Below are 12,669 nucleotides of genomic sequence, written 5' to 3'. Positions count from 1 at the left end.
TGAGGGGTGATCCCAAACTTTTGGTCGATGACATCAAGAGTTAACTTACTTAATAACTTTTTTCCAAGATTTTTTACTGACCCTAAGAGTATGTGTTAAGCTACTCGAAAAGATATTGTGAATCTTTGATTTATGTTTAAATAGGATTTTTAGACTATTTTTTGATTTTGTTGGTTTGGGGTACCATTGATCATGTCTGCGATCAATGTTCGTTTGTGTTGAACATAACTATACTTACTAAATTTGGGGTCTCTGGTTTCAAAAATTATGTCCAAAAAGTACATAACTTGTAAGAAGTTATGTACTTTTTGAGTTATTTTAGGATTAAAATCCTCTAAACCACGAATAACGCCTAAAGGTAGGCAATGACTTAAGGAATGAATAGCATACTTTGAATAATTTTATTGAAAAAGATCACTTTCATAAAAGTTTTGTTTATTAATTCCAACTCTAGGATATCATTCATTCATTCATTTATTTAGTATTACATCAAATTTAAGATAAAACTGAATCAACAATATTTCTCCATAATACACGGTTCGTGGCTGCCGCTCTCCATCCTCGGTCGCGCCCGATGCTCGCCAAGTCACGCTCCACCTGGTCCGCCCATCGTGCTCTCTGCGCTCCACGCCTTCTTGTGCCAACCGGATCAGTTGCAAACACCAGCTTTGCAGGGTTGTTGTCCGGCATTCTTGCAACATGCCCTGCCCACCGTATCCTTCCAGCTTTGGCCACCTTCTGGATGCTAGGTTCGCCGTAAAGTGCAGCGAGCTCGTGGTTCATTCTTCTCCGCCACACACCGTTCTCCTGCACACCGCCGAAGATCGTCCTTAGCACGCGTCGCTCAAAACTCCGAGTGCTTGCAGGTCCTCCTCGAGCATAGTCCATGTCTCGTGCACGTAGAGGATTACCGGTCTTATTAGCGTTTTGTAGATGGTGCATTTGGTGCGTGGGTGAATCTTTTTCGACCGCAGTTTCTTCTGGAGCCCGTAGTAGGCCCGACTTCCGCTGATGATGCGCCTCCGAATTTCACGGCTCACGTTGTTGTCAGCCGTCAGTAAGGATCCGAGGTAGACGAATTCCTCCACCACCTCGAAAATATCCCCGTTTATCGTAACATTACTACCCAGACGGATCCGATCGTTTTCGGTTCCGCCTACCAGCATGTACTTTGTTTTTGAGGCATTCACCACCAGTCCGACCTTTGCTGCTTCGCGTTTCAGGCGGGTGTACAGCTCTGCCACCGTTCCAAATGTTCTGGCGATAATGTCCATGTCGTCCGCAAAGCACACAAATTGTCCGGATTTTGTGAAAATCGTTCTCCGGCTGTTGAGCCCGGCTCGTCGCATCACACCTTCCAAAGCGATGTTGAAGAGTAGACATGAGAGTCCATCACCTTGTCGCAGTCCCCGGGGAGATTCAAATGGACTAGATAGTTCACCCGAAACCCTTACGCAGTTTTGCACACCGTCCATCGCTTTAATCAGTCTAGTCAGCTTCCTAGGAAAGCCGTTTTCGTCCATGATTCTCCATAGCTCAGCGCGGTCGATACTGTCGTATGCCGCTTTGAAGTCGATGAACAGGTGATGCGTTGGGACCTGGTATTCACGGCATTTCTGGAGGATTTGCCGTACGGTAAAGATCTGGTCCGTTGTCGACCGGCCGTCGATGAAGCCGGCTTGATAACTTCCCACGAACTCATTTGTTTTAGGTGACAAACGACGGAAGATGATCTGGGATAACACTTTGTAGGCAGCATTCAAAATAGTGATCGCCCTGAAGTTCTCACATTCCAAATGGTCACCTTTCTTGTGAATGGGGCAGATTACCCCTTCCTTCCACTCCTCCGGTAGCTGTTCGGTTTCCCAGATCCTGAATATCAGCCGATGCAGACAGGTGGCCAACTTTTCTGGGCCCATCTTGATGAGTTCAGCTGCGATATCATCCTTACCAGCTGCTTTGTTGGTTTTGAGCTGGTGAATGGCATCCTTAACTTCCCTCAGCGTGGGAGTTGGTTCATTTCCGTCCTCCGCTGCACTGGCGTCGTCGTTTCCTCCGTTGCCGTGAGCTCCCGTGCCTACGTTCTCCACGCCGTTCAGGTGCTGATCGAAGTGCTGCTTCCACCTTTCGATCACCTCACGTCCGTCCGTCAAGAGGCCTCCGTCTTTATCCCTGCATATTTCGGCTCGCGGCACGAAGCCGTTGCGGGATGCGTTGAGCTTCTGATAGAACTTCCGTGTTTCTTGGGAACGGCACAGCAGTTCCATTTCTTCACACTCCGCTTCTTCCAGGCGGCGCTTTTTCTCCCGAAAGAGGCGGGTCTGCTGTTTCCGCTTCTGTTTATAACGTTCCACGTTCTGTCGAGTCCCTTGCTGCAGCATTACCGCCCTCGCTGCATTCTTCTCCTCCAAAACCGTTCTGCACTCTTCGTCGAACCATTCGTTCCGTCGATTCCGTTCCCGATGGTGCTCTCGGCTGCGTCGTTGATGGCTGCTTTCACTGTACTCCAGCAGTCCTCTAGAGGGGCCTCATCGAGCTCGCCCTCGTCTGGCAACGCGGCCTCGAGATTCTGCGCGTATGCTGAGGCGACATCCGGTTGCTTCAGTCGCTCTAGGTTGTACCGTGGCGGTCGCCGGTATCATACATTGTTGATGACGGAGAGTTTTGGGCGCAGTTTGACCATCACCAGATAGTGGTCGGAGTCGATGTTGGCGCCACGATAGGTCCTGACGTCGATAATGTCAGAGAAGTGCCGTCCGTCAATCAGAACGTGGTCGATTTGAGATTCCGTCTGCTGTGGTGATCTCCAGGTGTAACGATAAGGTTGGCTGTGTTGGAAAAAGGTGCTACGTATGGCCATATTTTTGGAGGCGGCGAAATCAATGAGTCGTAGGCCGTTTTCGTTCGTCTGCTAGTGGGCGCTGAACTTACCAATCGTCGGTCTGAATTCCTCCTCCTGGCCTACCTGAGCGTTCAAATCACCTATGATGATCTTGACGTCGTGGCTTGGGCAGCGATCGTACTCGCGTTCGAGCTGCGCCTAAAATGCGTCCTTGTCATCATCAGTACTTCCGGAGTGTGGGCTGTGCACGTTTATTATGCTGAAGTTGAAGAATCGGCCTTTGATCCTCAACCTGCACATTCTTTCGTCGATCGGCCGCCAACCGATCACGCGACTCTGCATATTACCCATCACGATGAAAGCTGTTCCCAGCTCGCGTGTGTTGCCGCAGCTCTCGTAGATGGTATGATTACCTCTAAACGTTCGCACCATGGATCCTGTCCAACACACCTCCTGCAGCGCTACGATGCCGAACCCGCGGTCCTTCAGTAGATCGGCGAGTATGCGGGTGCTCCCAATGAAGTTGAGAGATCGGCAGTTCCACGTACCGAGTTTCCAATCGCAAGTCCTTTTTGTTCGCTGGGGTCGTTGCCGTTGGTCTCGGTTCGTATTATTCTGTTGCTGATTTTCCGTTACAATGGTTTTTTACGTCTGGCTCGTAGGGCCTGACACCAACCCCCTACTTTCCGGAGGACCATAGTGCACAGTTGAGCTTAGAGTCCTTCCCTGGCACTCGGACGTAGATCAGCCGCCCCTAACATGGGGATCAGACGCTGTTGTGAGCCGCTCCTCCTGGAGAATAGACGCTCAGGTTTGCCGAAGCAAACCCCCCCCCCTTCCCTGTCAGCCTACGACCAAAGTTCCCACCGGGGTTGGTTACCCGATCTTCCCTAAGGTTGCTCATAGTTTCCGGCCGGTACCGCGTGGAGGTAGGGATAGGAGTTGCTGGGCAGAGGCTATTGGATCACAATGGGATCTGAATTGCGCAGCATACCCAGTAGTATGGGACACGCTTGTATGGGAAAAAATAAATTCTCGCTCCAGTCGACTTTTTAGATCCCATTTAGGTCCCATATGAACCGTACAAAATTGCAGTGTAATCGGTGAAACTATTATTTAGCGCAAGCTGTTCAAAGTTTGCATAGGATTTACTATGGGAAAAGTTGCACTTTCAAACAAAACATCCCAGAGGTCGCCCTCTATCGCCTTAATTCAAATCGATCATTGCTTCTTGTAGAAAAATCATTTATGAAACTTTTCTTCGAAGACCGCAAAACGATTATGGATGCTTGTGGAAAAAGTTATTGATTTATTACCGATTAGTGACCCAACGAACGGCTTTTTGTTTTGTTTTATCAGCAGCACTGCTGCTGCCGTTGTTGCATGGGGTGGCGGGAGGCATCACCACCCCCAGAAACAGCAGCATTCAAGGCAGCAGCTACAGTGCTGCTAATAATACAAAACAAAAAGCCGTTCGTTGGATTACTAATCGGTAATAAATCAATAACTTTTTCCACAAGCTTCCAATCGTTTTGCGGTCTTCGAAGGAAAGTTTCATAAATGATTTCTCTACAAGAAACGTTGATCGATTTGAATTAAGGAGACAAGGGGCGAACTCTAGGATTTTTTTTATCTGAAAGTGTAACTTTTCTTATAATAAATCCTATGGAAACTTTGAACTGCTTGCGCTAAATTATAGTTTCACCGATTGCGCTGAAATTTTGCACAGTTCATATGGGACCTAAATGGAATCAAAAAAGTCGACTGGAGCGAGAATTTGATGAGTGTCCCATACTAATAGCCAGCCTTTACCGTGCCTCTAGGATATCATATTGAAGTTATAAAGTGATTTCTATCCTAATATTGTATGTCTAGTATTCATTCCAAGCATGAATATTCACTCAATTATACTCAAAAAAAGGAGAAGATACTTAAAGTTTTTAAAAGCCCACAAGCTAAATAAATTACAGTTTGCCTACTGCAAAGGCAAGTCGACGGTAACAGCCCTTCACACGTTGCCACAAAAAATAGAGAAAACCATCAAATACAAGGAAGTAGCGTGCTGTGCCTGTCTTGATATTGAAGGTGCGTTTTTTTATTTTTTTCCTCCCTTTTTTTCCTCCCCTGTTGTTTTGATATGTATACTTTACACACAGAAAAATTTTCATTAAAATTGGTTCAGTATTTCTGGCTCTATAAATAAAAGAGTAAAAATGTGTTCTTATTTTTCAATCCTCCTTGTACAACATTTTAAAATTGCAGTTTTCAGGATTCACAATATCTCCGCACATACTAAACCGATTTTGATGAAAATTTTATGGTATAAGCTACATATAATGTAGCATTACTGGTCCAAAAATTAGCTGTTTTGGTGTACGCAGTCTAAAGTTATGAAAAAAATTGTGTGACCAAATTTTGACCGTATCACCCTTTACTGTAAAATTATTCTGGGTACCAGGTCATTGTGGAATTGCAGGCAACGAAATTGCGGACCAGCTAGCTAGGGAGGGATCTCTGGGTGCCTTGTATGGACCGGAACCCTTCTGTGGAGTATCATCAAGTGCTCTATCGCTGGAGCTAAAAAAAAATGGGAGAAACAGAGCGTAGGAGCAAACTGGCATACTGCACCTTGAATATCCCAGTCAAAGAGATTCATCGTGCCAAGCGTGAAAAACACGAACACACTACTGAAACTTAGTAAACGCGAATTATGTGTGTACACAGGATTGTTAACCGGGCACTGCCCATCTTGACGCTTTCTACTGAAGCTCAAGAAGATTCAATCAGAAGAATGTCGGTTCTGTGGTTTCAGCTCTGAAACCTCGGAACATCTACTTTGTGAGTGTAGTTTTCTCTTTAAGAAGAGAGAACGTTATTTCGGTGGATGCATCATGCATCCCCGAGATATCTGGTGGAATATAAATTCCACTACCTTGGCTTTCATTTTGGAAGCTATTCCAGACTGGGGTTAAATGCAGGCCTAAAAAAACAATCGCTAGTTCTTAATACTAGTGAGTGTAATAATGTACTGCATAAAGCAACTGAGTCTTACCACAATAGATCAATTAATGGTCGCAGTGGTTGTGTACCCCTACAGGAAAAAAAAATGCCGGGAGGAAATGTTAGGGAAATTCAAGGAGGAACTGTGAAAACCTGTAAGAGAAATCCCGGGAGGAGCTACCGGCGAAATCCTGTAAAGAGATCCGAGAGAAATATTGGAAACCCATCAAGAAAAAAATCCCTGGGAGAACTACTGCGAAATCCCGAGAGAAACTGTTGGAAAGCTATTCCGATAAACACTAGGAGAAACTCCTGAAGAAACATTGCATAAATTTTCGAAAATGATCTCCGGAAGCAACCCAAGTAACACACTTGTAACCGAAGAGTCGCGGCGGCGCAGGTTTTTGTTACGCAGAAGTCACTGTGACTTACTTTTAGCAAGTAAGTATTTATTTGTTAGAAATAAGTTGCTGTAACTTCTGCGCAACCTGGTGTGATGGTTAGAACACTTGACTATCACGCCGAGGACCTGGGATCGAATCCCACTCACGACAAACTCACAAAATGTGGGTTCTTCCTTCGGAAGGGAAGTAAAGCGTGGGTCCCGAGATGAACTAGCCTAGGGCTAAAAATCTCGTTAATACAGATAAAAAAAACTCAGATATCCCAAAAGAAAGTCGAACAATTCTCGCAAAGAACTATTTATGGTAGCCAATACGTAACAAATCTCTGAATGGAAACTTTGATAAATTCATCGAAGAACTCATGGGAAAAATTCTGTGAGAAACTGCGAAAAAAATAAAGGAGAAATTGTGGTAGAAATCCGATGAGGAATTCAGCACAGAAGTTCGGTTTCGAATCCGTGTAAGGCATTTAACGGTGATACGATCTGTTTTAGAGTATTAAAATGTCATTTCTTTTTGAAAAAAGTATTTGATGCAAATATCAATGAAATTGAACTACAAAAACTCTGAGAAAAATCTAAAAATAATCCTTAGCCGACTCTTGTCTTGCTTTCAAAGAATTTTAAATGAATGGAATAAAAACTTTCAAAATACCTTTGTGGAAAAACCTGGAAAACCCAGGAAATTTTATTTTGTCTTATAAGCAGACACTTCAGAACAAACTCTATCGAAAATTTTACTTTTTAAGGTTCTTTGGATTACAAATGTTTCCTTTAATTTTATTGGCCAACCTTGTTGGGAGAACTTGTAGCAAACAAGTATATCTTCCTATTTCTACCAGAAGAATTAATTTCGGACCCGTTTTGGTGCGGTTATGAATTTTTGAAGTTCAAAAATAGTCGGAAAGCACTAATTTGGTTTGATGCACCTATTAACTTCAATGGATTTGGCATAAATTTTGACCAGTTACTTCTTTTTGGATGCCAATCAAAATACGGGGATGGACTTGAAATCATAGAACATTTTTGAAAATTGGAAAGGCATATTACACCCGCGAGGTGAGAAGACGTTTTGTGGCTGAATCGAACCTTTTTCGGTCTGCGAAACAAGCTGAAGTCTAACGCGTTGGTTGCAATTGAAGAAAAAACTCGCGTTGTACAAGACTCTGCTCGCTGTACTGTTTCTTCCGGTCGCTTTATACGGCCATGAATCGTGGACGTTGAAAAAAGTTGATCGGACAGTCTTTGGAGTATTTGAACGTAATGTACTGGGAACAATACTCGGCGTTAAACTGGAAGACAGCATGAACTCCGAATTGTACCAAGTATATAAAGAAATGGATATAGTGAAGCGAATAAAACACGGCATGTCGCGGAGGATTGGGCACATAGCTCGTAGCCTGGAGGAACGACAAGCTCAAACTATTTTCAGCAGAGAACCAGGAAGGAGCTGTCGGTTCCGTGGTAGGCCGCGTACACGATGGCTTTTTGCAGTTGAGGAGAACCTAACGACTCTAAACGTTCAGGGTGACTGAAAGCGGTTGGCCCAGGACCAATATGACAGATCGGTGAAGTATAGATTTGTAGTAATGAGCTGAATTTTAGTATGGTGAGAAGGTCAATTCTCCGTTTCTGCAATGAAAAGATGCAAAAAGCGTGGGTATTATGGTTCCTTGCCTAATTTGATGCTGTTTGAGCAAAACTTTGGGCAACAGAGTTGTTTTCTCAATTTCTTGCAACATAAACAACATAGTTATCCAAAGTTTTGCTCAAACAACATCAAATTAGACAAGGAATCATAATACCCACGCTTTTTGCACCTTTTCATTGCAGAAACGGAGAATTGACCTTCTCACCATACTAAAATTCAGCTCATTACTACAAATCTAGTACCACACCGAACGTGCCCCATACCAGTGCAAGCGATTGTTTCATTCGGCGTACCGCTACGATTTGTAGCCCATTAAGTCATATATCAAGTAAGTACATACTTTTATACCTGAGATTTTATACTAAGTGTGTATGGAAGTTGAAATTGATTAAAAAACGAAAGTATAAAATAAAAACAAATAAGATGGTTTAATTTTTGGAACTATTTGTTGTTTTTACACAGTTTCAGTTTGAGTAGACTTTTGGATAGTCCAAGAGTTAGTCTTATCTGAAACAGTATAAAAGCCAGCTTTTAATGAAAGAAAGGGTGAAGAATATTGTAAAACAAATAACATGAAAAACGGTTTCGCATTAAAGCTCAAACATGAGCAAAATTTCATTTAAATTGAAAAAGGTCGCACGTTGAGTGGGAAATGATCCATTGTGATCTTGAGAATTATTTGAACCTCGTTAACTTTACAATATCGAAAAAAGAACAGATCATTTTCTTGTATGTCATATCCTCGATTGAGAACCACTTCCACGTACAATAGCCTGCCGATCACTTCTTACTACAAGCACGTGCGGATGTACGACGAGCCACCTCACCTTTCTCCCTGTTGCACCTCCTTCGTTGCTTCACAAAATGTGTTTGCCCATGGTCCGTTCCCGTCGTCGTCGTCACCGACCGACGCCGGATCAAAACATAAACTCGCATACGACTATTTCGCCCCCTTTCGCTATCGCTGAGTTATCCTGGTTTTTGGGGTGATTCATGCCTAAACATATTTTTTATGATGCATTTCTCGCTTTTCCACCGCGTGCTCCCTAGTGGCGTGGTTCTACATGCACCAAACTTACACTTAAAGCACACTTACCTATACTACACCCGTAATTGTTAATTATGATTAGTTTTTAGTGATTGTGCGATATTTGCCAGAAAACCATTCGCCAGAATGCCATTGGCCAGAAAGACATTTGCCAGAAAATACCATTTCCCAGAAAACCGTTTGCCAGAAAGAACCATTTCCCAGAAAACCATTGCCCAGAATGTACCATTCCCCAGAAAGTACCATTTCCCAGAAATTTTCCATAGTTCTCAATCCAGAAGTGTTCCCAATCTCATGATATTTTCAAAAAAACCTTATTGAAAAATAAATCGTGTTTTTTATTAGTTTGGGATCGATTAGCCCACAATAACGATTGCAAAAATGTAAAATTAAGTTTTTGTTCAGATTTGTATGCCAAAGTTAAATAAATTATCGGAACTGATGTAAGAGCAAACAAGAAATGATTTTAGAGTAACTTTTAAAGAAAAGCCTATAATTTGAAGAAGGGCAAATCACTCTGAAACAAAAAAATGATGTGAAATCAAACCTTTCAAACTTCACAATACATTAAATCTTTTAAGTTATTCAAATATTTTATTGCGCACAACAGCTTATTTTTTCAATTAGAACATTTCCACAAATTTGTCTTGTGGAGAAGTTGATCATGATGTGGATCCAATCGATCAAATATTATTTTGACGGAATTTGATCAATACTCATCAAAGATTTTCCTTTTTTCAACACATAGGATGTTCTTCCCAGCTTTTACTGATATGGAATTTTTGGCTTTACTTATATTTTTCAAAGATTCCCTGCTTTCAATTGAAAGTAATTTTTTAAGCTTATTTTTAACAATAACAATAACATGATCTCTTTAAATAATAATGTTTGTGCCAAACAGAAAAAATACCCGGAATTGTTGATCACACACTAAAGTCAATCGAATACCATAAACAAAAACCTTTTGGAAGCAACGAGTAAAATACACAGAAATAATAACTCAAGTGACGGTTTCACCTATACCATTAGCCTGACTGTCACTGCCCGAAAGCCATTACCATTGGGCTGAATATCACTTGATCAAATGCTATAAAAAGCTTGTTCTTGAGAAAATTAATTCTAATAATTCCAGCAGAGTTTTTTCCTTCTTTTAATCATCTGCTGTTCTTTGTGGATGAACTTCTTAGTTTATTTGCGCCATTTTTTAACCAATATATTCCCTTATCACGGTAATTGTAATATGTGAGCTTAACATATTTGGGCTTTCGTATTATGGCTAATGGCGCTCCGGCTACTGTTATAGAATCTTAATATCAATGGTGTTAGGCTGTTGGTGTTGGTGATTCGACTGAAGGCCGTTGGGTCGAATGTCATTTGGTCAAAAAGTTATTTTGCCGAATGGCCATATTTTTTTTCGTTTTCTCCTTATATGCTGTTAAAATAATTGTTGAAGTTGGAGCTACTGTATTTTAACCATGAATCTTTCCTTCTTTTAAATATAGGAACAATAAACGAGTCTAAGGTCTGTTATATTTTTTTATTATTAGATATAATATTGCTTTAGGGTTCTAACATAATCAACAATTTATGCCAAAAACTAGTCTTACAATGAAACTAGAAAGAACAGCCTGTGTTTAGAAGAAGGAAAAATTCACTATTTGAACTTGCCAAGTAACCACGGTGCTGAAGCCTTATTGCATGCTGATATACGGTGTATCTAGAACAATTCTTACTTTACATGAACATTTAAGGTTGATTTAAAGTGGAAATGGCAATTATGCGACTGAACAAAGATTATACCAATATAATCTTAATTTGATTTTATAATTGACCATTTCCACTTTAAATCAACCTTAAAGTTGCATGTAAAGTAATGATTGCTCTAAATACATCGTATATCTGCACGCAAAAAGGCTTCAGCACCATGCTTAAGGTACACGGGGGCAAGTTGAAACACGAAGTTCTAAAATAGATTTCAATACAATTTGGAAATTTAGCCTTCGCTAAAAGATGGTTTGAATCAAAAACTATGGTTTTTGCATCGAAACCGTTGATGTTCAACTAGTGAATTTTGCCTTCTTTTGAACATAGGGTGTTCTTCTTAGTTAGTAAGACTAGATTTTGACATTAATTGTTGATTGTGGTAAAACAATACGGAAATATTAATATTGTAGAAGTATCAGCTAATTATTGGAAAACCGAACAAATTTAAGAAACCGTTCCGATTCCTGTTCCATAATCACTGAATAGCGATTCATGATCACCATTCTATCCATTGACCAATCGGCCTAATGTACTTCGGTCAGCAGTATTTTCACCATACCAGATGTTTGTGGACCTATGCACTTATAGCCTAGTTACATAGAAGTCTCGCTCTTAGTATCATACAGGCGTACCTGTAATGATCGATTTCTCTTCATCGATTTTCTCTTTGCTTAATAACTACCGGTGAATCATTTCCAGTTGTTTCCGTTGTTCTAGCCATAGACGTTCTTTATCGAAACAAACCAAGAGATCATCCTAGCAGTGAACATATCAAATTATTGTAAAAGATTTAAACTGACGTCATTTTTTATATTAATTAACATCCATTAATGGACTGAAATTAATTCCTAGGAAATGAAGAAAATTTCTATTTGCCCGAAAGTACCATTTGCCAGAATGTACCAATCCCCAGAATTAAATATTTAATATTAAATTCTGGGGATTGGTACATTCTGGCAAATGGTACATTCGGGCAAATAGTATTCTGGCAAATGGTACATTCTGGCAAATGGTTTTCTGGCGTTTGTCATTCTGGCGAATGGTTTTCTGGCGAACGGTTTTCTGGCAAATATCGCACAATCGTTTTTAGTTCGTCGCCTTGGCCAAGCCAAGCGTGGCGCGGCGTGAAAACAAATGGAAATTTATGCGCCGTTTCCAGCATTTCAGCAAAGTGGTGTCGCCTGCCTTTGCTGTTCTCTGTGCGGTGCGATCTATATGGGTGATGCTTGAATCAATGTTGCACCTGGAAGGTTTTCTTCTTCCCCCTTCGGTTCCGGTTCCAAAAACGTTGCGGAATGTGGTGGTACCTCACCTCTGCTGCTGCCAGGTATCTCTCTGTTCTTTTTGCGTTCAGCCAGCCTGCCTCTCGTATCGTTACTATCTAGGTACCTTTCAACGAGGACGGGAAGGCTTCATTATTTAATTGATCACCGGTCGAGCCGAGCCAAGCGCTAGTAACAAGGTAGAACGAGGGGTGTGTTCCTGCCTGGCAAGCTGCAGCTCTCAGATACTGGCGTACGACGGACGGACGGGAATTGCAACAGACGAACCGGGATAGACGAAAACCGGTGGTCACAAGCTGTTCAGTATAATAAATACATTTCTCCAACGCTATGCGTGCAGGATCGGAAAGTGTTGTACATCTGGCGGTTTTCGGGGTTTTGTTTGTGATTTAGGAGGTCGTTGAACTAAACAGTGATCTTTCTCGATATCGGCAAACATCGGCTACCATAAGTTGAAAAAATATATTGAGTGGCACTGATGGAAAGTTATAATTTTTATAAAAATGATTTTATGATAATCATTCGTTTGATTTAAAAGGTAGCTTTTAAAGGTAGCTTTTTAAACTTTAAGTCTGGGACCCGAGAAATGCTCCCATATTCATCCTATTCGAAAACAAGCGATTACGGCACCGATTGATTCTGTTCTTTTTGTTTTCATGGGTGCTCACTTCTTACAAA

Source organism: Aedes albopictus, chromosome 3, assembly GCF_035046485.1.
Source record: "Aedes albopictus strain Foshan chromosome 3, AalbF5, whole genome shotgun sequence".
Classification (NCBI taxonomy): Eukaryota; Metazoa; Arthropoda; class Insecta; order Diptera; family Culicidae; genus Aedes; species Aedes albopictus.
Note: the sequence above shows the minus strand (reverse complement) of the source record.